This window comes from Stigmatopora nigra, chromosome 16, assembly GCF_051989575.1.
Source record: "Stigmatopora nigra isolate UIUO_SnigA chromosome 16, RoL_Snig_1.1, whole genome shotgun sequence".
Lineage (NCBI taxonomy): Eukaryota > Metazoa > Chordata > Actinopteri > Syngnathiformes > Syngnathidae > Stigmatopora > Stigmatopora nigra.
Window position 1 is genome coordinate 12,645,321 of NC_135523.1, and position 27,771 is coordinate 12,673,091.

Below are 27,771 nucleotides of genomic sequence, written 5' to 3' on the forward strand. Positions count from 1 at the left end.
TATGGTTTGGGTTAGCGTTATTTTTAGGATTCAGGGGTTATGGTTTGGCTTATGGTTATTGTTGGGGTTATGGTTATGGATGGGATTATGGTTTGGGTTAGGGTTATTGTTGGGGGTTGGGTGTTATGGTTTGGGTTATGGTTATGGTTTGGGTTATGGTTATGGTTGGGGTTAGGATTATTGTAAGGGGTTATGGTTTGGGTTAGGGATATTGTTAGGGGTTAGGGGTTATGGTTTGGGTTAGGGTTGGGGTTATGGTTGGGGTTATGGTTGGGGTTATGGTTGGGGTTATGGTTATGGTTATGGTTATGGTTATGGTTATGGTTGGGGTTATGGTTGGGGTTATGGTTGGGGTTATGGTTGGGGTTATGGTTGGGGTTATGGTTGGGGTTATGGTTGGGGTTATGGTTGGGGTTATGGTTGGGGTTATGGTTGGGGTTATGGTTGGGGTTATGGTTGGGGTTATGGTTGGGGTTATGGTTGGGGTTATGGCTATGGTTGGGAATATGGTTTTGGTTGGGGTTATGGTTATGGTTGGGAATCTGCTTATGGTTGGGGTTAAGGTTTGGGTTAGGGTTATGGTTTGGGTTAGGGTTATGGTTTGGGTTAGGGTTATGGTTTGGGTTATGGTTTGGGTTATGGTTTGGGTTCGGGTTATGGTTTGGGTTCGGGTTATGGTTTGGGTTAGGGTTATTGTTAGGGGTTTGGGGTTATGGTTGGGGTTATGGCTGTGGATGGGATTATGGTTTGGGTTAGGGTTCTTGTTAGGGGTTTGGGTTAGGGTTATTGTTAGAAGTTAGGGGTTATGGTTTAGGTTAGGGTTATTGTTGGGGTTATGGTTTGGGTTAGGGTTATTGTTAGGGGTTGGAGTTATGGTATGGTTTAGGGTTAATGTTGGGAGTTAGGGGTTATGTTTTGGGTTATGGTTATGGTTGGGGTTATGGTTTAGGTTAGGGTTATTGTTAGGGGTTGGGGTTATGGTTTGGGTTAGGGTTATTGTTAGGGGTTATGGTTTGGGTTATGGTTATGGTTGGGGTTATGTTTATGGTTTGGGTTATGTTTATGGTTTGGGTTATGTTTATGGTTGGGAATCTGGTTATGGTTGGGGTTATGGTTTAGGTTAGGGTTATTGTTAGGGGTTGGGGTTATGGTTTGGGTTAGGAATATTGTAAGGGATAAGGGGTTATGGTTTGGGTTTTGGTTATGGTTGGGGTTATGGTTCGGGTTAGGGTTATTGTCAGGGGTTGGGGTTATGGTTTGGGTAAGGGTTATTGTTAGGGGTTGGGTTTATGGTTTGGGTTAGGGTTATTGCTAGGGGTTATGTTTTGGGTTATGGTTATGGTTATGGGTTGGGTTAGGGTTTGGGTTATGGGTTGGGTTATGGGTTGGGTTATGGTTTGGGTTCGGGTTATGGTTTGGGTTAGGGTTATTGTTAGGGGTTGGGGGTTATGGTTTGGGTTATGGTTATGGTTGGGGTTATGGCTATGGATGGGATTATGGTTTGGGTTAGGGTTCTTGTTAGGGGTTTGGGTTAGGGTTATTGTTAGAAGTTAGGCGTTATGGTTTAGGTTATGGTTGGGGTTATGGTTTAGGTTAGGGTTATTGTTAGGTGTTGGGGTTATGGTTTGGGTTAGGGTTATCTTAAGGGATTAGGGGTTATGGTTTGGGTTAGGGTTCTTGTTAGGGGTTTGGGTTAGGGTTATTGTTAGAAGTTAGGGGTTATGGTTTGGGTTATGGTTGGGGTTATGGTTTAGGTTAGGGTTATTGTTAGGGGTTGGGGTTATGGTTTGGGTTAGGGTTATTTTAAGGGATTAGGGGTTATGGTTTGGGTTTTGGTTATGGTTGGGGTTATGGTTTGGGTTAGGGTTATTGTTAGGGGTTGGAGTTATGGTTTGGTTTAGGGTTAATGTTGGGAGTTAGGGGTTATGTTTTGGGTTATGGTTATGGTTTGGGTTATGGTTATGGTTGGGGTTATGGTTTAGGTTAGGGTTATTGTTAGGGGTTGGGGTTATGGTTTGGGTTAGGGTTATTGTTAGGGGTTATGGTTTGGGTTATGGTTATGGTTGGGGTTATGGTTATGGTTTGGGTTAAGTTTTGGGTTAGGTTTTGGGTTAGGTTTTGGGTTAGGTTTTGGGTGAGGTTTTGGGTGAGGTTTTGGGTGAGGTTTTGGGTGAGGTTTTGGGTGAGGTTTTGGGTGAGGTTTTGGGTTAGGTTTTGGGTTAGGTTTTGGGTTAGGTTTATTGTTAGGGGTTGGGGTTATGGTTTGGGTTAGGGTTATTGTTAGGGGTTAGGGGTTATGGTTTGGGTTATGGTAATGGTTGGGGTTATGGTTTAGGTTAGGGTTATTGTTAGGGGTTGGGGTTATGGTTTGGGTTAGGGTTATTATTAGGGGTTATGGTTTGGGTTAGGGATATTGTTAGGGGTTAGGGGTTATGGTTTGGGTTAGGGTTATTGTTAGGGGTTGGGGTTATGGTTTGGGTTATGGTTGGGGTTATGGTTGGGGTTATGGTTGGAGTTATGGTTGGGGTTATGGTTAGGGTTATGGTTAGGGTTGGGGTTATGGTTGGGGTTATGGCTAAGGTTGGGAATATGGTTTTGGTTGGGGTTATGTTTATGGTTGGGAATCTGGTTATGGTTGGGGTTATGGTTTACGTTAGGGTTATTGTTAGGGGTTGGGGTTATGGTTTGGGTTAGGAATATTGTAAGGGATAAGGGGTTATGGTTTGGGTTTTGGTTATGGTTGGGGTTATGGTTCGGGTTAGGGTTATTGTTAGGGGTTGGGGTTATGGTTTGGGTTAGGGTTATTGTTAGGGGTTGGGGTTATGGTTTGGGTTAGGGTTATTGCTAGGGGTTATGTTTTGGGTTATGGTTATGGGTTGGTGTTATGGCTGGCAGCCTGGACACACACTATGTAGGAGGTGTGTGCTTTCCTTTCTTTACCGGTATCTGCCACTGTGGCTCCACCCCTGTGACAGAGCCCTGCCCAGGCCAACACGGCTGTAATTAATTCCCCAATCATCCCTCCTGCCCTTATTTAAAGCCTTTTCAGTTGTCAGTTCACCCTTTGCCCTTGCCCTGGCCTTTGCCCTTGTCCTTGATGCCTTGCTGAGTTGCAGGCTTGTGAGTATGTTACTCCCTGTTATATTTTGTATGTGTTGTTAATGATTTTGGGTTGCATAGGGGGACTTCTTGAGATAATTTTAGACACCCATGGGTATACATATAGTTTGTGCATTTAGACACAGTTATTCCCCTGTCTAGATTATATTACATCAGTTTAACAGTGGCATCCTTCGGTCTTATTTCCTGTATTTTGTGGGTGTTCATTTGAACACCTGTCTGGGAGGGGTTTTTTACCGTGTTTATTTGAGGGTGCCACTTTAATATCTCGTGCTTCCCCTATGTTATCCCGTAGTCTGTTTTATTGACTTTATTGTAAATAAAAATAACTGAAGGCTACTTGCAATGTGTGTCCGAACTCATCTTTGACCGAACCTGTCTGCTGTGATAGTTGCGACTCCCTGGTATATCATACCCCAGGGGGAGTCGTAACAGTTGGGTTAGGGTTATTGTTTGTGGTTGGGGTTATGGTTTGGGTTAGGGTTATTGTTAGGGTTATGGTTATGGTTTGGGTTAGAGTTATTGTTAGGGGTTGGGGTAATAGTTTGTGTTAGGGTTATTGTTAGGGTTTAGGGGTTATGGTTTGGTTTACGGTTATGGTTAAGGTTATGGTTGGGGTTATGGTTTGGGTTAGCGTTATTTTTAGGGGTTAGGGGTTATGGTTTGGGTTATGGTTATTGTTGGGGTTACTGTTATGGATGGGATTATGGTTTGGGTTAGGGTTATTGTTAGGGGTTGGGGTAATAGTTTGTGTTAGGGTTATTGTTAGGGTTTAGGCGTTATGGTTTGGTTTACGGTTATGGTTAAGGTTATGGTTGGGGTTATGGTTTGGGTTAGCGTTATTTTTAGGATTCAGGGGTTATGGTTTGGCTTATGGTTATTGTTGGGGTTATGGTTATGGATGGGATTATGGTTTGGGTTAGGGTTATTGTTGGGGGTTGGGTGTTATGGTTTGGGTTATGGTTATGGTTTGGGTTATGGTTATGGTTGGGGTTAGGATTATTGTAAGGGGTTATGGTTTGGGTTAGGGATATTGTTAGGGGTTAGGGGTTATGGTTTGGGTTAGGGTTGGGGTTATGGTTGGGGTTATGGTTGGGGTTATGGTTGGGGTTATGGTTATGGTTATGGTTATGGTTATGGTTATGGTTGGGGTTATGGTTGGGGTTATGGTTGGGGTTATGGTTGGGGTTATGGTTGGGGTTATGGTTGGGGTTATGGTTGGGGTTATGGTTGGGGTTATGGTTGGGGTTATGGTTGGGGTTATGGTTGGGGTTATGGTTGGGGTTATGGTTGGGGTTATGGCTATGGTTGGGAATATGGTTTTGGTTGGGGTTATGGTTATGGTTGGGAATCTGCTTATGGTTGGGGTTAAGGTTTGGGTTAGGGTTATGGTTTGGGTTAGGGTTATGGTTTGGGTTAGAGTTATGGTTTGGGTTATGGTTTGGGTTATGGTTTGGATTCGGGTTATGGTTTGGGTTCGGGTTATGGTTTGGGTTAGGGTTATTGTTAGGGGTTTGGGGTTATGGTTGGGGTTATGGCTGTGGATGGGATTATGGTTTGGGTTAGGGTTCTTGTTAGGGGTTTGGGTTAGGGTTATTGTTAGAAGTTAGGGGTTATGGTTTAGGTTAGGGTTATTGTTGGGGTTATGGTTTGGGTTAGGGTTATTGTTAGGGGTTGGAGTTATGGTATGGTTTAGGGTTAATGTTGGGAGTTAGGGGTTATGTTTTGGGTTATGGTTATGGTTGGGGTTATGGTTTAGGTTAGGGTTATTGTTAGGGGTTGGGGTTATGGTTTGGGTTAGGGTTATTGTTAGGGGTTATGGTTTGGGTTATGGTTATGGTTGGGGTTATGTTTATGGTTTGGGTTATGTTTATGGTTTGGGTTATGTTTATGGTTGGGAATCTGGTTATGGTTGGGGTTATGGTTTAGGTTAGGGTTATTGTTAGGGGTTGGGGTTATGGTTTGGGTTAGGAATATTGTAAGGGATAAGGGGTTATGGTTTGGGTTTTGGTTATGGTTGGGGTTATGGTTCGGGTTAGGGTTATTGTCAGGGGTTGGGGTTATGGTTTGGGTAAGGGTTATTGTTAGGGGTTGGGTTTATGGTTTGGGTTAGGGTTATTGCTAGGGGTTATGTTTTGGGTTATGGTTATGGTTATGGGTTGGGTTAGGGTTTGGGTTATGGGTTGGGTTATGGGTTGGGTTATGGTTTGGGTTCGGGTTATGGTTTGGGTTAGGGTTATTGTTAGGGGTTGGGGGTTATGGTTTGGGTTATGGTTATGGTTGGGGTTATGGCTATGGATGGGATTATGGTTTGGGTTAGGGTTCTTGTTAGGGGTTTGGGTTAGGGTTATTGTTAGAAGTTAGGCGTTATGGTTTAGGTTATGGTTGGGGTTATGGTTTAGGTTAGGGTTATTGTTAGGTGTTGGGGTTATGGTTTGGGTTAGGGTTATCTTAAGGGATTAGGGGTTATGGTTTGGGTTAGGGTTCTTGTTAGGGGTTTGGGTTAGGGTTATTGTTAGAAGTTAGGGGTTATGGTTTGGGTTATGGTTGGGGTTATGGTTTAGGTTAGGGTTATTGTTAGGGGTTGGGGTTATGGTTTGGGTTAGGGTTATTTTAAGGGATTAGGGGTTATGGTTTGGGTTTTGGTTATGGTTGGGGTTATGGTTTGGGTTAGGGTTATTGTTAGGGGTTGGAGTTATGGTTTGGTTTAGGGTTAATGTTGGGAGTTAGGGGTTATGTTTTGGGTTATGGTTATGGTTTGGGTTATGGTTATGGTTGGGGTTATGGTTTAGGTTAGGGTTATTGTTAGGGGTTGGGGTTATGGTTTGGGTTAGGGTTATTGTTAGGGGTTATGGTTTGGGTTATGGTTATGGTTGGGGTTATGGTTATGGTTTGGGTTAAGTTTTGGGTTAGGTTTTGGGTTAGGTTTTGGGTTAGGTTTTGGGTGAGGTTTTGGGTGAGGTTTTGGGTGAGGTTTTGGGTGAGGTTTTGGGTGAGGTTTTGGGTGAGGTTTTGGGTGAGGTTTTGGGTTAGGTTTTGGGTTAGGTTTTGGGTTAGGTTTATTGTTAGGGGTTGGGGTTATGGTTTGGGTTAGGGTTATTGTTAGGGGTTAGGGGTTATGGTTTGGGTTATGGTAATGGTTGGGGTTATGGTTTAGGTTAGGGTTATTGTTAGGGGTTGGGGTTATGGTTTGGGTTAGGGTTATTATTAGGGGTTATGGTTTGGGTTAGGGATATTGTTAGGGGTTAGGGGTTATGGTTTGGGTTAGGGTTATTGTTAGGGGTTGGGGTTATGGTTTGGGTTATGGTTGGGGTTATGGTTGGGGTTATGGTTGGAGTTATGGTTGGGGTTATGGTTAGGGTTATGGTTAGGGTTGGGGTTATGGTTGGGGTTATGGCTAAGGTTGGGAATATGGTTTTGGTTGGGGTTATGTTTATGGTTGGGAATCTGGTTATGGTTGGGGTTATGGTTTACGTTAGGGTTATTGTTAGGGGTTGGGGTTATGGTTTGGGTTAGGAATATTGTAAGGGATAAGGGGTTATGGTTTGGGTTTTGGTTATGGTTGGGGTTATGGTTCGGGTTAGGGTTATTGTTAGGGGTTGGGGTTATGGTTTGGGTTAGGGTTATTGTTAGGGGTTGGGGTTATGGTTTGGGTTAGGGTTATTGCTAGGGGTTATGTTTTGGGTTATGGTTATGGGTTGGTGTTATGGCTGGCAGCCTGGACACACACTATGTAGGAGGTGTGTGCTTTCCTTTCTTTACCGGTATCTGCCACTGTGGCTCCACCCCTGTGACAGAGCCCTGCCCAGGCCAACACGGCTGTAATTAATTCCCCAATCATCCCTCCTGCCCTTATTTAAAGCCTTTTCAGTTGTCAGTTCACCCTTTGCCCTTGCCCTGGCCTTTGCCCTTGTCCTTGATGCCTTGCTGAGTTGCAGGCTTGTGAGTATGTTACTCCCTGTTATATTTTGTATGTGTTGTTAATGATTTTGGGTTGCATAGGGGGACTTCTTGAGATAATTTTAGACACCCATGGGTATACATATAGTTTGTGCATTTAGACACAGTTATTCCCCTGTCTAGATTATATTACATCAGTTTAACAGTGGCATCCTTCGGTCTTATTTCCTGTATTTTGTGGGTGTTCATTTGAACACCTGTCTGGGAGGGGTTTTTTACCGTGTTTATTTGAGGGTGCCACTTTAATATCTCGTGCTTCCTCTATGTTATCCCGTAGTCTGTTTTATTGACTTTATTGTAAATAAAAATAACTGAAGGCTACTTGCAATGTGTGTCCGAACTCATCTTTGACCGAACCTGTCTGCTGTGATAGTTGCGACTCCCTGGTATATCATACCCCAGGGGGAGTCGTAACAGTTGGGTTAGGGTTATTGTTTGTGGTTGGGGTTATGGTTTGGGTTAGGGTTATTGTTAGGGTTATGGTTATGGTTTGGGTTAGAGTTATTGTTAGGGGTTGGGGTAATAGTTTGTGTTAGGGTTATTGTTAGGGTTTAGGGGTTATGGTTTGGTTTACGGTTATGGTTAAGGTTATGGTTGGGGTTATGGTTTGGGTTAGCGTTATTTTTAGGGGTTAGGGGTTATGGTTTGGGTTATGGTTATTGTTGGGGTTACTGTTATGGATGGGATTATGGTTTGGGTTAGGGTTATTGTTAGGGGTTGGGGTAATAGTTTGTGTTAGGGTTATTGTTAGGGTTTAGGCGTTATGGTTTGGTTTACGGTTATGGTTAAGGTTATGGTTGGGGTTATGGTTTGGGTTAGCGTTATTTTTAGGATTCAGGGGTTATGGTTTGGCTTATGGTTATTGTTGGGGTTATGGTTATGGATGGGATTATGGTTTGGGTTAGGGTTATTGTTGGGGGTTGGGTGTTATGGTTTGGGTTATGGTTATGGTTTGGGTTATGGTTATGGTTGGGGTTAGGATTATTGTAAGGGGTTATGGTTTGGGTTAGGGATATTGTTAGGGGTTAGGGGTTATGGTTTGGGTTAGGGTTGGGGTTATGGTTGGGGTTATGGTTGGGGTTATGGTTGGGGTTATGGTTATGGTTATGGTTATGGTTATGGTTATGGTTGGGGTTATGGTTGGGGTTATGGTTGGGGTTATGGTTGGGGTTATGGTTGGGGTTATGGTTGGGGTTATGGTTGGGGTTATGGTTGGGGTTATGGTTGGGGTTATGGTTGGGGTTATGGTTGGGGTTATGGTTGGGGTTATGGTTGGGGTTATGGTTGGGGTTATGGCTATGGTTGGGAATATGGTTTTGGTTGGGGTTATGGTTATGGTTGGGAATCTGCTTATGGTTGGGGTTAAGGTTTGGGTTAGGGTTATGGTTTGGGTTAGGGTTATGGTTTGGGTTAGGGTTATGGTTTGGGTTATGGTTTGGGTTATGGTTTGGGTTCGGGTTATGGTTTGGGTTCGGGTTATGGTTTGGGTTAGGGTTATTGTTAGGGGTTTGGGGTTATGGTTGGGGTTATGGCTGTGGATGGGATTATGGTTTGGGTTAGGGTTCTTGTTAGGGGTTTGGGTTAGGGTTATTGTTAGAAGTTAGGGGTTATGGTTTAGGTTAGGGTTATTGTTGGGGTTATGGTTTGGGTTAGGGTTATTGTTAGGGGTTGGAGTTATGGTATGGTTTAGGGTTAATGTTGGGAGTTAGGGGTTATGTTTTGGGTTATGGTTATGGTTGGGGTTATGGTTTAGGTTAGGGTTATTGTTAGGGGTTGGGGTTATGGTTTGGGTTAGGGTTATTGTTAGGGGTTATGGTTTGGGTTATGGTTATGGTTGGGGTTATGTTTATGGTTTGGGTTATGTTTATGGTTTGGGTTATGTTTATGGTTGGGAATCTGGTTATGGTTGGGGTTATGGTTTAGGTTAGGGTTATTGTTAGGGGTTGGGGTTATGGTTTGGGTTAGGAATATTGTAAGGGATAAGGGGTTATGGTTTGGGTTTTGGTTATGGTTGGGGTTATGGTTCGGGTTAGGGTTATTGTCAGGGGTTGGGGTTATGGTTTGGGTAAGGGTTATTGTTAGGGGTTGGGTTTATGGTTTGGGTTAGGGTTATTGCTAGGGGTTATGTTTTGGGTTATGGTTATGGTTATGGGTTGGGTTAGGGTTTGGGTTATGGGTTGGGTTATGGGTTGGGTTATGGTTTGGGTTCGGGTTATGGTTTGGGTTAGGGTTATTGTTAGGGGTTGGGGGTTATGGTTTGGGTTATGGTTATGGTTGGGGTTATGGCTATGGATGGGATTATGGTTTGGGTTAGGGTTCTTGTTAGGGGTTTGGGTTAGGGTTATTGTTAGAAGTTAGGCGTTATGGTTTAGGTTATGGTTGGGGTTATGGTTAAGGTTAGGGTTATTGTTAGGTGTTGGGGTTATGGTTTGGGTTAGGGTTATCTTAAGGGATTAGGGGTTATGGTTTGGGTTAGGGTTCTTGTTAGGGGTTTGGGTTAGGGTTATTGTTAGAAGTTAGGGGTTATGGTTTGGGTTATGGTTGGGGTTATGGTTTAGGTTAGGGTTATTGTTAGGGGTTGGGGTTATGGTTTGGGTTAGGGTTATTTTAAGGGATTAGGGGTTATGGTTTGGGTTTTGGTTATGGTTGGGGTTATGGTTTGGGTTAGGGTTATTGTTAGGGGTTGGAGTTATGGTTTGGTTTAGGGTTAATGTTGGGAGTTAGGGGTTATGTTTTGGGTTATGGTTATGGTTTGGGTTATGGTTATGGTTGGGGTTATGGTTTAGGTTAGGGTTATTGTTAGGGGTTGGGGTTATGGTTTGGGTTAGGGTTATTGTTAGGGGTTATGGTTTGGGTTATGGTTATGGTTGGGGTTATGGTTATGGTTTGGGTTAAGTTTTGGGTTAGGTTTTGGGTTAGGTTTTGGGTTAGGTTTTGGGTGAGGTTTTGGGTGAGGTTTTGGGTGAGGTTTTGGGTGAGGTTTTGGGTGAGGTTTTGGGTTAGGTTTTGGGTTAGGTTTTGGGTTAGGTTTATTGTTAGGGGTTGGGGTTATGGTTTGGGTTAGGGTTATTGTTAGGGGTTAGGGGTTATGGTTTGGGTTATGGTAATGGTTGGGGTTATGGTTTAGGTTAGGGTTATTGTTAGGGGTTGGGGTTATGGTTTGGGTTAGGGTTATTATTAGGGGTTATGGTTTGGGTTAGGGATATTGTTAGGGGTTAGGGGTTATGGTTTGGGTTAGGGTTATTGTTAGGGGTTGGGGTTATGGTTTGGGTTATGGTTGGGGTTATGGTTGGGGTTATGGTTGGAGTTATGGTTGGGGTTATGGTTAGGGTTATGGTTAGGGTTGGGGTTATGGTTGGGGTTATGGCTAAGGTTGGGAATATGGTTTTGGTTGGGGTTATGTTTATGGTTGGGAATCTGGTTATGGTTGGGGTTATGGTTTACGTTAGGGTTATTGTTAGGGGTTGGGGTTATGGTTTGGGTTAGGAATATTGTAAGGGATAAGGGGTTATGGTTTGGGTTTTGGTTATGGTTGGGGTTATGGTTCGGGTTAGGGTTATTGTTAGGGGTTGGGGTTATGGTTTGGGTTAGGGTTATTGTTAGGGGTTGGGGTTATGGTTTGGGTTAGGGTTATTGCTAGGGGTTATGTTTTGGGTTATGGTTATGGGTTGGTGTTATGGCTGGCAGCCTGGACACACACTATGTAGGAGGTGTGTGCTTTCCTTTCTTTACCGGTATCTGCCACTGTGGCTCCACCCCTGTGACAGAGCCCTGCCCAGGCCAACACGGCTGTAATTAATTCCCCAATCATCCCTCCTGCCCTTATTTAAAGCCTTTTCAGTTGTCAGTTCACCCTTTGCCCTTGCCCTGGCCTTTGCCCTTGTCCTTGATGCCTTGCTGAGTTGCAGGCTTGTGAGTATGTTACTCCCTGTTATATTTTGTATGTGTTGTTAATGATTTTGGGTTGCATAGGGGGACTTCTTGAGATAATTTTAGACACCCATGGGTATACATATAGTTTGTGCATTTAGACACAGTTATTCCCCTGTCTAGATTATATTACATCAGTTTAACAGTGGCATCCTTCGGTCTTATTTCCTGTATTTTGTGGGTGTTCATTTGAACACCTGTCTGGGAGGGGTTTTTTACCGTGTTTATTTGAGGGTGCCACTTTAATATCTCGTGCTTCCCCTATGTTATCCCGTAGTCTGTTTTATTGACTTTATTGTAAATAAAAATAACTGAAGGCTACTTGCAATGTGTGTCCGAACTCATCTTTGACCGAACCTGTCTGCGGTGATAGTTGCGACTCCCTGGTATATCATACCCCAGGGGGAGTCGTAACAGTTGGGTTAGGGTTATTGTTTGTGGTTGGGGTTATGGTTTGGGTTAGGGTTATTGTTAGGGTTATGGTTATGGTTTGGGTTAGAGTTATTGTTAGGGGTTGGGGTAATAGTTTGTGTTAGGGTTATTGTTAGGGTTTAGGGGTTATGGTTTGGTTTACGGTTATGGTTAAGGTTATGGTTGGGGTTATGGTTTGGGTTAGCGTTATTTTTAGGGGTTAGGGGTTATGGTTTGGGTTATGGTTATTGTTGGGGTTACTGTTATGGATGGGATTATGGTTTGGGTTAGGGTTATTGTTAGGGGTTGGGGTAATAGTTTGTGTTAGGGTTATTGTTAGGGTTTAGGCGTTATGGTTTGGTTTACGGTTATGGTTAAGGTTATGGTTGGGGTTATGGTTTGGGTTAGCGTTATTTTTAGGATTCAGGGGTTATGGTTTGGCTTATGGTTATTGTTGGGGTTATGGTTATGGATGGGATTATGGTTTGGGTTAGGGTTATTGTTGGGGGTTGGGTGTTATGGTTTGGGTTATGGTTATGGTTTGGGTTATGGTTATGGTTGGGGTTAGGATTATTGTAAGGGGTTATGGTTTGGGTTAGGGATATTGTTAGGGGTTAGGGGTTATGGTTTGGGTTAGGGTTGGGGTTATGGTTGGGGTTATGGTTGGGGTTATGGTTATGGTTATGGTTATGGTTATGGTTATGGTTGGGGTTATGGTTGGGGTTATGGTTGGGGTTATGGTTGGGGTTATGGTTGGGGTTATGGTTGGGGTTATGGTTGGGGTTATGGTTGGGGTTATGGTTGGGGTTATGGTTGGGGTTATGGTTGGGGTTATGGTTGGGGTTATGGCTATGGTTGGGAATATGGTTTTGGTTGGGGTTATGGTTATGGTTGGGGTTAAGGTTTGGGTTAGGGTTATGGTTTGGGTTAGGGTTATGGTTTGGGTTAGGGTTATGGTTTGGGTTATGGTTTGGGTTCGGGTTATGGTTTGGGTTCGGGTTATGGTTTGGGTTAGGGTTATTGTTAGGGGTTTGGGGTTATGGTTGGGGTTATGGCTGTGGATGGGATTATGGTTTGGGTTAGGGTTCTTGTTAGGGGTTTGGGTTAGGGTTATTGTTAGAAGTTAGGGGTTATGGTTTAGGTTAGGGTTATTGTTGGGGTTATGGTATGGGTTAGGGTTATTGTTAGGGGTTGGAGTAATGGTATGGTTTAGGGTTAATGTTGGGAGTTAGGGGTTATGTTTTGGGTTATGGTTATGGTTGGGGTTATGGTTTAGGTTAGGGTTATTGTTAGGGGTTGGGGTTATGGTTTGGGTTAGGGTTATTGTTAGGGGTTATGGTTTGGGTTATGGTTATGGTTGGGGTTATGGTTATGGTTTGGGTTATGTTTATGGTTTGGGTTATGTTTATGGTTGGGAATCTGGTTATGGTTGGGGTTATGGTTTAGGTTAGGGTTATTGTTAGGGGTTTGGGTTATGGTTTGGGTTAGGAATATTGTAAGGGATAAGGGGTTATGGTTTGGGTTTTGGTTATGGTTGGGGTTATGGTTCGGGTTAGGGTTATTGTTAGGGGTTGGGGTTATGGTTTGGGTAAGGGTTATTGTTAGGGGTTGGGTTTATGGTTTGGGTTAGGGTTATTGCTAGGGGTTATGTTTTGGGTTATGGTTATGGTTATGGGTTGGGTTAGGGTTTGGGTTATGGGTTGGGTTATGGGTTGGGTTATGGTTTGGGTTCGGGTTATGGTTTGGGTTAGGGTTATTGTTAGGGGTTGGGGGTTATGGTTTGGGTTATGGTTATGGTTGGGGTTATGGCTATGGATGGGATTATGGTTTGGGTTAGGGTTCTTGTTAGGGGTTTGGGTTAGGGTTATTGTTAGAAGTTAGGCGTTATGGTTTAGGTTATGGTTGGGGTTATGGTTTAGGTTAGGGTTATTGTTAGGGGTTGGGGTTATGGTTTGGGTTAGGGTTATCTTAAGGGATTAGGGGTTATGGTTTGGGTTAGGGTTCTTGTTAGGGGTTTGGGTTAGGGTTATTGTTAGAAGTTAGGGGTTATGGTTTGGGTTATGGTTGGGGTTATGGTTTAGGTTAGGGTTATTGTTAGGGGTTGGGGTTATGGTTTGGGTTAGGGTTATTTTAAGGGATTAGGGGTTATGGTTTGGGTTTTGGTTATGGTTGGGGTTATGGTTTGGGTTAGGGTTATTGTTAGGGGTTGGAGTTATGGTTTGGTTTAGGGTTAATGTTGGGAGTTAGGGGTTATGTTTTGGGTTATGGTTATGGTTTGGGTTATGGTTATGGTTGGGGTTATGGTTTAGGTTAGGGTTATTGTTAGGGGTTGGGGTTATGGTTTGGGTTAGGGTTATTGTTAGGGGTTATGGTTTGGGTTATGGTTATGGTTGGGGTTATGGTTATGGTTTGGGTTAAGTTTTGGGTTAGGTTTTGGGTTAGGTTTTGGGTTAGGTTTTGGGTGAGGTTTTGGGTGAGGTTTTGGGTGAGGTTTTGGGTGAGGTTTTGGGTGAGGTTTTGGGTGAGGTTTTGGGTGAGGTTTTGGGTGAGGTTTTGGGTTAGGTTTTGGGTTAGGTTTTGGGTTAGGTTTATTGTTAGGGGTTGGGGTTATGGTTTGGGTTAGGGTTATTGTTAGGGGTTAGGGGTTATGGTTTGGGTTATGGTAATGGTTGGGGTTATGGTTTAGGTTAGGGTTATTGTTAGGGGTTGGGGTTATGGTTTGGGTTAGGGTTATTATTAGGGGTTATGGTTTGGGTTAGGGATATTGTTAGGGGTTAGGGGTTATGGTTTGGGTTAGGGTTATTGTTAGGGGTTGGGGTTATGGTTTGGGTTATGGTTGGGGTTATGGTTGGGGTTATGGTTGGAGTTATGGTTGGGGTTATGGTTAGGGTTATGGTTAGGGTTGGGGTTATGGCTAAGGTTGGGAATATGGTTTTGGTTGGGGTTATGTTTATGGTTGGGAATCTGGTTATGGTTGGGGTTATGGTTTACGTTAGGGTTATTGTTAGGGGTTGGGGTTATGGTTTGGGTTAGGAATATTGTAAGGGATAAGGGGTTATGGTTTGGGTTTTGGTTATGGTTGGGGTTATGGTTCGGGTTAGGGTTATTGTTAGGGGTTGGGGTTATGGTTTGGGTTAGGGTTATTGTTAGGGGTTGGGGTTATGGTTTGGGTTAGGGTTATTGCTAGGGGTTATGTTTTGGGTTATGGTTATGGGTTGGTGTTATGGCTGGCAGCCTGGACACACACTATGTAGGAGGTGTGTGCTTTCCTTTCTTTACCGGTATCTGCCACTGTGGCTCCACCCCTGTGACAGAGCCCTGCCCAGGCCAACACGGCTGTAATTAATTCCCCAATCATCCCTCCTGCCCTTATTTAAAGCCTTTTCAGTTGTCAGTTCACCCTTTGCCCTTGCCCTGGCCTTTGCCCTTGTCCTTGATGCCTTGCTGAGTTGCAGGCTTGTGAGTATGTTACTCCCTGTTATATTTTGTATGTGTTGTTAATGATTTTGGGTTGCATAGGGGGACTTCTTGAGATAATTTTAGACACCCATGGGTATACATATAGTTTGTGCATTTAGACACAGTTATTCCCCTGTCTAGATTATATTACATCAGTTTAACAGTGGCATCCTTCGGTCTTATTTCCTGTATTTTGTGGGTGTTCATTTGAACACCTGTCTGGGAGGGGTTTTTTACCGTGTTTATTTGAGGGTGCCACTTTAATATCTCGTGCTTCCCCTATGTTATCCCGTAGTCTGTTTTATTGACTTTATTGTAAATAAAAATAACTGAAGGCTACTTGCAATGTGTGTCCGAACTCATCTTTGACCGAACCTGTCTGCTGTGATAGTTGCGACTCCCTGGTATATCATACCCCAGGGGGAGTCGTAACAGTTGGGTTAGGGTTATTGTTTGTGGTTGGGGTTATGGTTTGGGTTAGGGTTATTGTTAGGGTTATGGTTATGGTTTGGGTTAGAGTTATTGTTAGGGGTTGGGGTAATAGTTTGTGTTAGGGTTATTGTTAGGGTTTAGGGGTTATGGTTTGGTTTACGGTTATGGTTAAGGTTATGGTTGGGGTTATGGTTTGGGTTAGCGTTATTTTTAGGGGTTAGGGGTTATGGTTTGGGTTATGGTTATTGTTGGGGTTACTGTTATGGATGGGATTATGGTTTGGGTTAGGGTTATTGTTAGGGGTTGGGGTAATAGTTTGTGTTAGGGTTATTGTTAGGGTTTAGGCGTTATGGTTTGGTTTACGGTTATGGTTAAGGTTATGGTTGGGGTTATGGTTTGGGTTAGCGTTATTTTTAGGATTCAGGGGTTATGGTTTGGCTTATGGTTATTGTTGGGGTTATGGTTATGGATGGGATTATGGTTTGGGTTAGGGTTATTGTTGGGGGTTGGGTGTTATGGTTTGGGTTATGGTTATGGTTTGGGTTATGGTTATGGTTGGGGTTAGGATTATTGTAAGGGGTTATGGTTTGGGTTAGGGATATTGTTAGGGGTTAGGGGTTATGGTTTGGGTTAGGGTTGGGGTTATGGTTGGGGTTATGGTTGGGGTTATGGTTGGGGTTATGGTTGGGGTTATGGTTATGGTTATGGTTATGGTTGGGGTTATGGTTGGGGTTATGGTTGGGGTTATGGTTGGGGTTATGGTTGGGGTTATGGTTGGGGTTATGGTTGGGGTTATGGTTGGGGTTATGGTTGGGGTTATGGTTGGGGTTATGGCTATGGTTGGGAATATGGTTTTGGTTGGGGTTATGGTTATGGTTGGGAATCTGGTTATGGTTGGGGTTAAGGTTTGGGTTAGGGTTATGGTTTGGGTTAGGGTTATGGTTTGGGTTAGGGTTATGGTTTGGGTTATGGTTTGGGTTCGGGTTATGGTTTGGGTTCGGGTTATGGTTTGGGTTAGGGTTATTGTTAGGGGTTTGGGGTTATGGTTGGGGTTATGGCTGTGGATGGGATTATGGTTTGGGTTAGGGTTCTTGTTAGGGGTTTGGGTTAGGGTTATTGTTAGACGTTAGGGGTTATGGTTTAGGTTAGGGTTATTGTTGGGGTTATGGTTTGGGTTAGGGTTATTGTTAGGGGTTGGAGTTATGGTATGGTTTAGGGTTAATGTTGGGAGTTAGGGGTTATGTTTTGGGTTATGGTTATGGTTGGGGTTATGGTTTAGGTTAGGGTTATTGTTAGGGGTTGGGGTTATGGTTTGGGTTAGGGTTATTGTTAGGGGTTATGGTTTGGGTTATGGTTATGGTTGGGGTTATGGTTATGGTTTGGGTTATGTTTATGGTTTGGGTTATGTTTATGGTTGGGAATCTGGTTATGGTTGGGGTTATGGTTTAGGTTAGGGTTATTGTTAGGGGTTGGGGTTATGGTTTGGGTTAGGAATATTGTAAGGGATAAGGGGTTATGGTTTGGGTTTTGGTTATGGTTGGGGTTATGGTTCGGGTTAGGGTTATTGTTAGGGGTTGGGGTTATGGTTTGGGTAAGGGTTATTGTCAGGGGTTGGGTTTATGGTTTGGGTTAGGGTTATTGCTAGGGGTTATGTTTTGGGTTATGGTTATGGTTATGGGTTGGGTTAGGGTTTGGGTAATGGGTTGGGTTATGGGTTGGGTTATGGGTTGGGTTATGGGTTGGGTTATGGTTTGGGTTCGGGTTATGGTTTGGGTTAGGGTTATTGTTAGGGGTTGGGGGTTATGGTTTGGGTTATGGTTATGGTTGGGGTTATGGCTATGGATGGGATTATGGTTTGGGTTAGGGTTCTTGTTAGGGGTTTGGGTTAGGGTTATTGTTAGAAGTTAGGCGTTATGGTTTAGGTTATGGTTGGGGTTATGGTTTAGGTTAGGGTTATTGTTAGGGGTTGGGGTTATGGTTTGGGTTAGGGTTATCTTAAGGGATTAGGGGTTATGGTTTGGGTTAGGGTTCTTGTTAGGGGTTTGGGTTAGGGTTATTGTTAGAAGTTAGGGGTTATGGTTTGGGTTATGGTTGGGGTTATGGTTTAGGTTAGGGTTATTGTTAGGGGTTGGGGTTATGGTTTGGGTTAGGGTTATTTTAAGGGATTAGGGGTTATGGTTTGGGTTTTGGTTATGGTTGGGGTTATGGTTTGGGTTAGGGTTATTGTTAGGGGTTGGAGTTATGGTTTGGTTTAGGGTTAATGTTGGGAGTTAGGGGTTATGTTTTGGGTTATGGTTATGGTTTGGGTTATGGTTATGGTTTGGGTTATGGTTATGGTTTGGGTTATGGTTATGGTTGGGGTTATGGTTTAGGTTAGGGTTATTGTTAGGGGTTGGGGTTATGGTTTGGGTTAGGGTTATTGTTAGGGGTTATGGTTTGGGTTATGGTTATGGTTGGGTTTATGGTTATGGTTTGGGTTAAGTTTTGGGTTAGGTTTTGGGTTAGGTTTTGGGTTAGGTTTTGGGTGAGGTTTTGGGTGAGGTTTTGGGTGAGGTTTTGGGTGAGGTTTTGGGTGAGGTTTTGGGTTAGGTTTTGGGTTAGGTTTTGGGTGAGGTTTTGGGTGAGGTTTTGGGTGAGGTTTTGGGTGAGGTTTTGGGTGAGGTTTTGGGTTAGGTTTTGGGTTAGGTTTTGGGTTAGGTTTATTGTTAGGGGTTGGGGTTATGGTTTGGGTTATGGTTTAGGTTAGGGTTATTGTTAGGGGTTGGGGTTATGGTTTGGGTTAGGGTTATTATTAGGGGTTATGGTTTGGGTTAGGGATATTGTTAGGGGTTAGGGGTTATGGTTTGGGTTAGGGTTATTGTTAGGGGTTGGGGTTATGGTTTGGGTTATGGTTGGGGTTATGGTTGGGGTTATGGTTGGGGTTATGGTTGGAGTTATGGTTGGGGTTATGGTTAGGGTTATGGTTAGGGTTGGGGTTATGGTTGGGGTTATGGCTAAGGTTGGGAATATGGTTTTGGTTGGGGTTATGTTTATGGTTGGGAATTTGGTTATGGTTGGGGTTATGGTTTACGTTAGGGTCATTGTTAGGGGTTGGGGTTATGGTTTGGGTTAGGAATATTGTAAGGGATAAGGGGTTATGGTTTGGGTTTTGGTTATGGGGGGTTATGGTTCGGGTTAGGGTTATTGTTAGGGGTTGGGGTTATGGTTTGGGTTAGGGTTATTGTTAGGGGTTGGGGTTATGGTTTGGGTTAGGGTTATTGCTAGGGGTTATGTTTTGGGTTATGGTTATGGGTTGGTGTTACGGCTAGCAGCCTGGACACACACTATGTAGGAGGTGTGTGCTTTCCTTTCTTTACCGGTATCTGCCACTGTGGCTCCACCCCTGTGACAGAGCCCTGCCCAGGCCAACACGGCTGTAATTAATTCCCCAATCATCCCTCCTGCCCTTATTTAAAGCCTTTTCAGTTGTCAGTTCACCCTTTGCCCTTGCCCTGGCCTTTGCCCTTGTCCTTGATGCCTTGCTGAGTTGCAGGCTTGTGAGTATGTTACTCCCTGTTATATTTTGTATGTGTTGTTAATGATTTTGGGTTGCATAGGGGGACTTCTTGAGATAATTTTAGACACCCATGGGTATACATATAGTTTGTGCATTTAGACACAGTTATTCCCCTGTCTAGATTACATTACATCAGTTTAACAGTGGCATCCTTCGGTCTTATTTCCTGTATTTTGTGGGTGTTCATTTGAACACCTGTCTGGGAGGGGTTTTTTACCGTGTTTATTTGAGGGTGCCACTTTAATATCTCGTGCTTCCCCTATGTTATCCCGTAGTCTGTTTTATTGACTTTATTGTAAATAAAAATAACTGAAGGCTACTTGCAATGTGTGTCCGAACTCATCTTTGACCGAACCTGTCTGCTGTGATAGTTGCGACTCCCTGGTATATCATACCCCAGGGGGAGTCGTAACAGTTGGGTTAGGGTTATTGTTTGTGGTTGGGGTTATGGTTTGGGTTATTGTTAGGGTTATGGTTATGGTTTGGGTTAGAGTTAATGTTAGGGGTTGGGGTAATAGTTTGTGTTAGGGTTATTGTTAGGGTTTAGGGGTTATGGTTTGGTTTACGGTTATGGTTAAGGTTATGGTTGGGGTTATGGTTTGGGTTAGCGTTATTTTTAGGGGTTAGGGGTTATGGTTTGGGTTATGGTTATTGTTGGGGTTACTGTTATGGATGGGATTATGGTTTGGGTTAGGGTTATTGTTAGGGGTTGGGGTAATAGTTTGTGTTAGGGTTATTGTTAGGGTTTAGGCGTTATGGTTTGGTTTACGGTTATGGTTAAGGTTATGGTTGGGGTTATGGTTTGGGTTAGCGTTATTTTTAGGATTCAGGGGTTATGGTTTGGCTTATGGTTATTGTTGGGGTTATGGTTATGGATGGGATTATGGTTTGGGTTAGGGTTATTGTTGGGGGTTGGGTGTTATGGTTTGGGTTATGGTTATGGTTTGGGTTATGGTTATGGTTGGGGTTATGGTTTGGGTTATGGTTATTGTAAGGGGTTATGGTTTGGGTTAGGGATATTGTTAGGGGTTAGGGGTTATGGTTTGGGTTAGGGTTGGGGTTATGGTTGGGGTTATGGTTGGGGTTATGGTTGGGGTTATGGTTCTGGTTATGGTTATGGTTATGGTTGGGGTTATGGTTGGGGTTATGGTTGGGGTTATGGTTGGGGTTATGGTTGGGGTTATGGTTGGGGTTATGGTTGGGGTTATGGTTGGGGTTATGGTTGGGGTTATGGTTGGGGTTATGGTTGGGGTTATGGTTGGGGTTATGGTTGGGGTTATGGTTGGGGTTATGGTTGGGGTTATGGTTGGGGTTATGGTTGGGGTTATGGTTGGGGTTATGGTTGGGGTTATGGCTATGGTTGGGAATATGGTTTTGGTTGGGGTTATGGTTATGGTTGGGAATCTGCTTATGGTTGGGGTTAAGGTTTGGGTTAGGGTTATGGTTTGGGTTAGGGTTATGGTTTGGGTTCGGGTTATGGTTTGGGTTCGGGTTATAGTTTGGGTTAGGGTTATTGTTAGGGGTTTGGGGTTATGGTTGGGGTTATGGCTGTGGATGGGATTATGGTTTGGGTTAGGGTTCTTGTTAGGGGTTTGGGTTAGGGTTATTGTTAGAAGTTAGGGGTTATGGTTTAGGTTAGGGTTATTGTTGGGGTTATGGTTTGGGTTAGGGTTATTGTTAGGGGTTGGAGTTATGGTATGGTTTAGGGTTAATGTTGGGAGTTAGGGGTTATGTTTTGGGTTATGGTTATGGTTGGGGTTATGGTTTAGGTTAGGGTTATTGTTAGGGGTTGGGGTTATGGTTTGGGTTAGGGTTATTGTTAGGGGTTATGGTTTGGGTTATGGTTATGGTTGGGGTTATGGTTATGGTTTGGGTTATGTTTATGGTTTGGGTTATGTTTATGGTTGGGAATCTGGTTATGGTTGGGGTTATGGTTTAGGTTAGGGTTATTGTTAGGGGTTGGGGTTATGGTTTGGGTTAGGAATATTGTAAGGGATAAGGGGTTATGGTTTGGGTTTTGGTTATGGTTGGGGTTATGGTTCGGGTTAGGGTTATTGTCAGGGGTTGGGGTTATGGTTTGGGTAAGGGTTATTGTTAGGGGTTGGGTTTATGGTTTGGGTTAGGGTTATTGCTAGGGGTTATGTTTTGGGTTATGGTTATGGTTATGGGTTGGGTTAGGGTTTGGGTTATGGGTTGGGTTATGGGTTGGGTTATGGTTTGGGTTCGGGTTATGGTTTGGGTTAGGGTTATTGTTAGGGGTTGGGGGTTATGGTTTGGGTTATGGTTATGGTTGGGGTTATGGCTATGGATGGGATTATGGTTTGGGTTAGGGTTCTTGTTAGGGGTTTGGGTTAGGGTTATTGTTAGAAGTTAGGCGTTATGGTTTAGGTTATGGTTGGGGTTATGGTTTAGGTTAGGGTTATTGTTAGGGGTTGGGGTTATGGTTTGGGTTAGGGTTATCTTAAGGGATTAGGGGTTATGGTTTGGGTTAGGGTTCTTGTTAGGGGTTTGGGTTAGGGTTATTGTTAGAAGTTAGGGGTTATGGTTTGGGTTATGGTTGGGGTTATGGTTTAGGTTAGGGTTATTGTTAGGGGTTGGGGTTATGGTTTGGGTTAGGGTTATTTTAAGGGATTAGGGGTTATGGTTTGGGTTTTGGTTATGGTTGGGGTTATGGTTTGGGTTAGGGTTATTGTTAGGGGTTGGAGTTATGGTTTGGTTTAGGGTTAATGTTGGGAGTTAGGGGTTATGTTTTGGGTTATGGTTATGGTTTGGGTTATGGTTATGGTTGGGGTTATGGTTTAGGTTAGGGTTATTGTTAGGGGTTGGGGTTATGGTTTGGGTTAGGGTTATTGTTAGGGGTTATGGTTTGGGTTATGGTTATGGTTGGGGTTATGGTTATGGTTTGGGTTAAGTTTTGGGTTAGGTTTTGGGTTAGGTTTTGGGTTAGGTTTTGGGTGAGGTTTTGGGTGAGGTTTTGGGTGAGGTTTTGGGTGAGGTTTTGGGTGAGGTTTTGGGTGAGGTTTTGGGTTAGGTTTTGGGTTAGGTTTTGGGTTAGGTTTATTGTTAGGGGTTGGGGTTATGGTTTGGGTTAGGGTTATTGTTAGGGGTTAGGGGTTATGGTTTGGGTTATGGTAATGGTTGGGGTTATGGTTTAGGTTAGGGTTATTGTTAGGGGTTGGGGTTATGGTTTGGGTTAGGGTTATTATTAGGGGTTATGGTTTGGGTTAGGGATATTGTTAGGGGTTAGGGGTTATGGTTTGGGTTAGGGTTATTGTTAGGGGTTGGGGTTATGGTTTGGGTTATGGTTGGGGTTATGGTTGGGGTTATGGTTGGAGTTATGGTTGGGGTTATGGTTAGGGTTATGGTTAGGGTTGGGGTTATGGTTGGGGTTATGGCTAAGGTTGGGAATATGGTTTTGGTTGGGGTTATGTTTATGGTTGGGAATCTGGTTATGGTTGGGGTTATGGTTTACGTTAGGGTTATTGTTAGGGGTTGGGGTTATGGTTTGGGTTAGGAATATTGTAAGGGATAAGGGGTTATGGTTTGGGTTTTGGTTATGGTTGGGGTTATGGTTCGGGTTAGGGTTATTGTTAGGGGTTGGGGTTATGGTTTGGGTTAGGGTTATTGTTAGGGGTTGGGGTTATGGTTTGGGTTAGGGTTATTGCTAGGGGTTATGTTTTGGGTTATGGTTATGGGTTGGTGTTATGGCTGGCAGCCTGGACACACACTATGTAGGAGGTGTGTGCTTTCCTTTCTTTACCGGTATCTGCCACTGTGGCTCCACCCCTGTGACAGAGCCCTGCCCAGGCCAACACGGCTGTAATTAATTCCCCAATCATCCCTCCTGCCCTTATTTAAAGCCTTTTCAGTTGTCAGTTCACCCTTTGCCCTTGCCCTGGCCTTTGCCCTTGTCCTTGATGCCTTGCTGAGTTGCAGGCTTGTGAGTATGTTACTCCCTGTTATATTTTGTATGTGTTGTTAATGATTTTGGGTTGCATAGGGGGACTTCTTGAGATAATTTTAGACACCCATGGGTATACATATAGTTTGTGCATTTAGACACAGTTATTCCCCTGTCTAGATTATATTACATCAGTTTAACAGTGGCATCCTTCGGTCTTATTTCCTGTATTTTGTGGGTGTTCATTTGAACACCTGTCTGGGAGGGGTTTTTTACCGTGTTTATTTGAGGGTGCCACTTTAATATCTCGTGCTTCCCCTATGTTATCCCGTAGTCTGTTTTATTGACTTTATTGTAAATAAAAATAACTGAAGGCTACTTGCAATGTGTGTCCGAACTCATCTTTGACCGAACCTGTCTGCTGTGATAGTTGCGACTCCCTGGTATATCATACCCCAGGGGGAGTCGTAACAGTTGGGTTAGGGTTATTGTTTGTGGTTGGGGTTATGGTTTGGGTTAGGGTTATTGTTAGGGTTATGGTTATGGTTTGGGTTAGAGTTATTGTTAGGGGTTGGGGTAATAGTTTGTGTTAGGGTTATTGTTAGGGTTTAGGGGTTATGGTTTGGTTTACGGTTATGGTTAAGGTTATGGTTGGGGTTATGGTTTGGGTTAGCGTTATTTTTAGGGGTTAGGGGTTATGGTTTGGGTTATGGTTATTGTTGGGGTTACTGTTATGGATGGGATTATGGTTTGGGTTAGGGTTATTGTTAGGGGTTGGGGTAATAGTTTGTGTTAGGGTTATTGTTAGGGTTTAGGCGTTATGGTTTGGTTTACGGTTATGGTTAAGGTTATGGTTGGGGTTATGGTTTGGGTTAGCGTTATTTTTAGGATTCAGGGGTTATGGTTTGGCTTATGGTTATTGTTGGGGTTATGGTTATGGATGGGATTATGGTTTGGGTTAGGGTTATTGTTGGGGGTTGGGTGTTATGGTTTGGGTTATGGTTATGGTTTGGGTTATGGTTATGGTTGGGGTTAGGATTATTGTAAGGGGTTATGGTTTGGGTTAGGGATATTGTTAGGGGTTAGGGGTTATGGTTTGGGTTAGGGTTGGGGTTATGGTTGGGGTTATGGTTGGGGTTATGGTTGGGGTTATGGTTGGGGTTATGGTTATGGTTGGGGTTATGGTTGGGGTTATGGTTGGGGTTATGGTTGGGGTTATGGTTGGGGTTATGGTTGGGGTTATGGTTGGGGTTATGGTTGGGGTTATGGTTGGGGTTATGGTTGGGGTTATTGTTGGGGTTATGGTTGGGGTTATGGTTGGGGTTATGGCTATGGTTGGGAATATGGTTTTGGTTGGGGTTATGGTTATGGTTGGGAATCTGGTTATGGTTGGGGTTAAGGTTTGGGTTAGGGTTATGGTTTGGGTTAGGGTTATGGTTTGGGTTAGGGTTATGGTTTGGGTTATGGTTTGGGTTCGGGTTATGGTTTGGGTTAGGGTTATTGTTAGGGGTTTGGGGTTATGGTTGGGGTTATGGCTGTGGATGGGATTATGGTTTGGGTTAGGGTTCTTGTTAGGGGTTTGGGTTAGGGTTATTGTTAGAAGTTAGGGGTTATGGTTTAGGTTAGGGTTATTGTTGGGGTTATGGTTTGGGTTAGGGTTATTGTTAGGGGTTGGAGTTATGGTATGGTTTAGGGTTAATGTTGGGAGTTAGGGGTTATGTTTTGGGTTATGGTTATGGTTGGGGTTATGGTTTAGGTTAGGGTTATTGTTAGGGGTTGGGGTTATGGTTTGGGTTAGGGTTATTGTTAGGGGTTATGGTTTGGGTTATGGTTATGGTTGGGGTTATGGTTATGGTTTGGGTTATGTTTATGGTTTGGGTTATGTTTATGGTTGGGAATCTGGTTATGGTTGGGGTTATGGTTTAGGTTAGGGTTATTGTTAGGGGTTTGGGTTATGGTTTGGGTTAGGAATATTGTAAGGGATAAGGGGTTATGGTTTGGGTTTTGGTTATGGTTGGGGTTATGGTTCGGGTTAGGGTTATTGTTAGGGGTTGGGGTTATGGTTTGGGTAAGGGTTATTGTTAGGGGTTGGGTTTATGGTTTGGGTTAGGGTTATTGCTAGGGGTTATGTTTTGGGTTATGGTTATGGTTATCGGTTGGGTTAGGGTTTGGGTTATGGGTTGGGTTATGGGTTGGGTTATGGTTTGGGTTCGGGTTATGGTTTGGGTTAGGGTTATTGTTAGGGGTTGGGGGTTATGGTTTGGGTTATGGTTATGGTTGGGGTTATGGCTATGGATGGGATTATGGTTTGGGTTAGGGTTCTTGTTAGGGGTTTGGGTTAGGGTTATTGTTAGAAGTTAGGCGTTATGGTTTAGGTTATGGTTGGGGTTATGGTTTAGGTTAGGGTTATTGTTAGGGGTTGGGGTTATGGTTTGGGTTAGGGTTATCTTAAGGGATTAGGGGTTATGGTTTGGGTTAGGGTTCTTGTTAGGGGTTTGGGTTAGGGTTATTGTTAGAAGTTAGGGGTTATGGTTTGGGTTATGGTTGGGGTTATGGTTTAGGTTAGGGTTATTGTTAGGGGTTGGGGTTATGGTTTGGGTTAGGGTTATTTTAAGGGATTAGGGGTTATGGTTTGGCTTTTGGTTATGGTTTGGGTTAGGGTTATTGTTAGGGGTTGGAGTTATGGTTTGGTTTAGGGTTAATGTTGGGAGTTAGGGGTTATGTTTTGGGTTATGGTTATGGTTTGGGTTATGGTTATGGTTGGGGTTATGGTTTAGGTTAGGGTTATTGTTAGGGGTTGGGGTTATGGTTTGGGTTAGGGTTATTGTTAGGGGTTATGGTTTGGGTTATGGTTATGGTTGGGGTTATGGTTATGGTTTGGGTTAAGTTTTGGGTTAGGTTTTGGGTTAGGTTTTGGGTTAGGTTTTGGGTGAGGTTTTGGGTGAGGTTTTGGGTGAGGTTTTGGGTGAGGTTTTGGGTGAGGTTTTGGGTGAGGTTTTGGGTTAGGTTTTGGGTTAGGTTTTGGGTTAGGTTTTGGGTGAGGTTTTGGGTGAGGTTTTGGGTGAGGTTTTGGGTGAGGTTTTGGGTTAGGTTTTGGGTTAGGTTTATTGTTAGGGGTTGGGGTTATGGTTTGGGTTATGGTTTAGGTTAGGGTTATTGTTAGGGGTTGGGGTTATGGTTTGGGTTAGGGTTATTATTAGGGGTTATGGTTTGGGTTAGGGATATTGTTAGGGGTTAGGGGTTATGGTTTGGGTTAGGGTTATTGTTAGGGGTTGGGGTTATGGTTTGGGTTATGGTTGGGGTTATGGTTGGGGTTATGGTTGGGGTTATGGTTGGAGTTATGGTTGGGGTTATGGTTAGGGTTATGGTTAGGGTTGGGGTTATGGTTGGGGTTATGGCTAAGGTTGGGAATATGGTTTTGGTTGGGGTTATGTTTATGGTTGGGAATCTGGTTATGGTTGGGGTTATGGTTTACGTTAGGGTTATTGTTAGGGGTTGGGGTTATGGTTTGGGTTAGGAATATTGTAAGGGATAAGGGGTTATGGTTTGGGTTTTGGTTATGGTTGGGGTTATGGTTCGGGTTAGGGTTATTGTTAGGGGTTGGGGTTATGGTTTGGGTTAGGGTTATTGTTAGGGGTTGGGGTTATGGTTTGGGTTAGGGTTATTGCTAGGGGTTATGTTTTGGGTTATGGTTATGGGTTGGTGTTACGGCTGGCAGCCTGGACACACACTATGTAGGAGGTGTGTGCTTTCCTTTCTTTACTGGTATCTGCCACTGTGGCTCCACCCCTGTGACAGAGCCCTGCCCAGGCCAACACGGCTGTAATTAATTCCCCAATCATCCCTCCTGCCCTTATTTAAAGCCTTTTCAGTTGTCAGTTCACCCTTTGCCCTTGCCCTGGCCTTTGCCCTTGTCCTTGATGCCTTGCTGAGTTCCAGGCTTGTGAGTATGTTACTCCCTGTTATATTTTGTATGTGTTGTTAATGATTTTGGGTTGCATAGGGGGACTTCTTGAGATAATTTTAGACACCCATGGGTATACATATAGTTTGTGCATTTAGACACAGTTATTCCCCTGTCTAGATTACATTACATCAGTTTAACAGTGGCATCCTTCGGTCTTATTTCCTGTATTTTGTGGGTGTTCATTTGAACACCTGTCTGGGAGGGGTTTTTTACCGTGTTTATTTGAGGGTGCCACTTTAATATCTCGTGCTTCCCCTATGTTATCCCGTAGTCTGTTTTATTGACTTTATTGTAAATAAAAATAACTGAAGGCTACTTGCAATGTGTGTCCGAACTCATCTTTGACCGAACCTGTCTGCTGTGATAGTTGCGACTCCCTGGTATATCATACCCCAGGGGGAGTCGTAACAGTTGGGTTAGGGTTATTGTTTGTGGTTGGGGTTATGGTTTGGGTTATTGTTAGGGTTATGGTTATGGTTTGGGTTAGAGTTAATGTTAGGGGTTGGGGTAATAGTTTGTGTTAGGGTTATTGTTAGGGTTTAGGGGTTATGGTTTGGTTTACGGTTATGGTTAAGGTTATGGTTGGGGTTATGGTTATTGTTAGGGGTTGGGGTTATGGTTTGGGTTATGGTTATTGTTGGGGTTACTGTTATGGATGGGATTATGGTTTGGGTTAGGGTTATTGTTAGGGGTTGGGGTAATAGTTTGTGTTAGGGTTATTGTTAGGGTTTAGGCGTTATGGTTTGGTTTACGGTTATGGTTAAGGTTATGGTTGGGGTTATGGTTTGGGTTAGCGTTATTTTTGGGATTCAGGGGTTATGGTTTGGCTTATGGTTATTGTTGGGGTTATGGTTATGGATGGGATTATGGTTTGGGTTAGGGTTATTGTTGGGGGTTGGGTGTTATGGTTTGGGTTATGGTTATGGTTTGGGTTATGGTTATGGTTGGGGTTAGGATTATTGTAAGGGGTTATGGTTTGGGTTAGGGATATTGTTAGGGGTTAGGGGTTATGGTTTGGGTTAGGGTTGGGGTTAT